Below are 1,496 nucleotides of genomic sequence, written 5' to 3' on the forward strand. Positions count from 1 at the left end.
AGGGAAGTCCCACCAGTCACTCGGCATTACCTGGTTCTCCAAGCAGCCCTGGCAACATCTGTCCTCAGACACATACACATGCCCATTTCTGTGTCACTCACTTCCAAAAGAGGGGACTGCGCAGCTTATGAGAAAAGACACATGTACAGCACAGCGAAAGGAACCATAAACAAAACAAGAAGACACAGGCTGAGAGAAAACATTTGCAAACGATGCAGCTGACAAGGAGTTAATTCCCCAAATATACAGATAGTTCATACAGCTCAATATCAAAAACCAACAACCCCATCAAAAAATGGGCATCATCAAAAAGGCTACAAATAATTAATGCTAGAGAGGGTGTGGAAGGGAACCCTCCTACAATGTTGGTGGGAATGAAAATTGGTGCAGCCACTATGGAAAACAGTATGGAGGTTCCTTAAAAAACTAAAAATAGAACTACCATACGACCCAGCAATCCCACTCCTGGGCATATATCTGGAAAAAATGAAAGCTCTATTTTGAAAGGATACATGCACCCCAATGTTCATAGCAGCAGTATTTACAATAGCCAAGACATAGCAACCATCAGCAGATGAATGGATAAAGAAGATGTGGTATACATACAATGGAATATTACTCAGCCATGAAAAGAATGAAGTAATGCCACTTGCAGCAACATAGATGGACCTAGAGATTATCATACTAAGTGAAGTAAGTCAGGCAGAGAAAGACAAATATTATATGATATCATTTATATATGGGAATCTAAAATATGATACAAATGAACTTATGTACAAAACAGAAACAGACTCACAGACATAGAAAACAAACTTATGGTTACCAAAGGGAAAAGAGGAGGGGGAGGGATAAATTAGGAGTATGAGATTAACAGATATACACTACTATATATAAAATAGATAAGCAACAAGGATTTACTGTACAGCACAGGGAACTATATTCAATATCTTGTAATATCCTATAATGGAAAAGAAGCTGAAAAAGAATATATGTGTGTATATATATATATATATATATATATACACATGTATAACTGAATTTACTTTGCTGTATACCTAAATATTGTAAATCAACTCTAGTTCAATTTTAAAAAAGAAAAAAATTTATAACATAAAACTTACCTCATGTATAATAAAACTAAAAGTATCCATTAAAGTAAAATAAATCAAGAATTAGATAATAGAGTATATTGATGAACATGTTTTGGTTGCAAAAGACAGAAACCCAAATTGAATTAGTTTCAAAAAGAGGCAATTCATTGATTCATCATTCTCTCTCTCTCTCTCTCTCTCTGTAATGTGCGTGCGCGCACACACACACACACACACACACACACACACACACAAAAGGCTGGAACCATGGCTGAAGGCAGTCCTAAACTCATCCTTCAGCCTCTTGACTAGAGAGGATCAACTCGAATTTGAAAAAAAACCCAGGGAAGGCCACCTGCATGGCCTGATGTGGCCAGTAGCCAGAATCCTATATGACCAACCCAG

Source organism: Pseudorca crassidens, chromosome 19, assembly GCF_039906515.1.
Source record: "Pseudorca crassidens isolate mPseCra1 chromosome 19, mPseCra1.hap1, whole genome shotgun sequence".
Classification (NCBI taxonomy): domain Eukaryota; kingdom Metazoa; phylum Chordata; class Mammalia; order Artiodactyla; family Delphinidae; genus Pseudorca; species Pseudorca crassidens.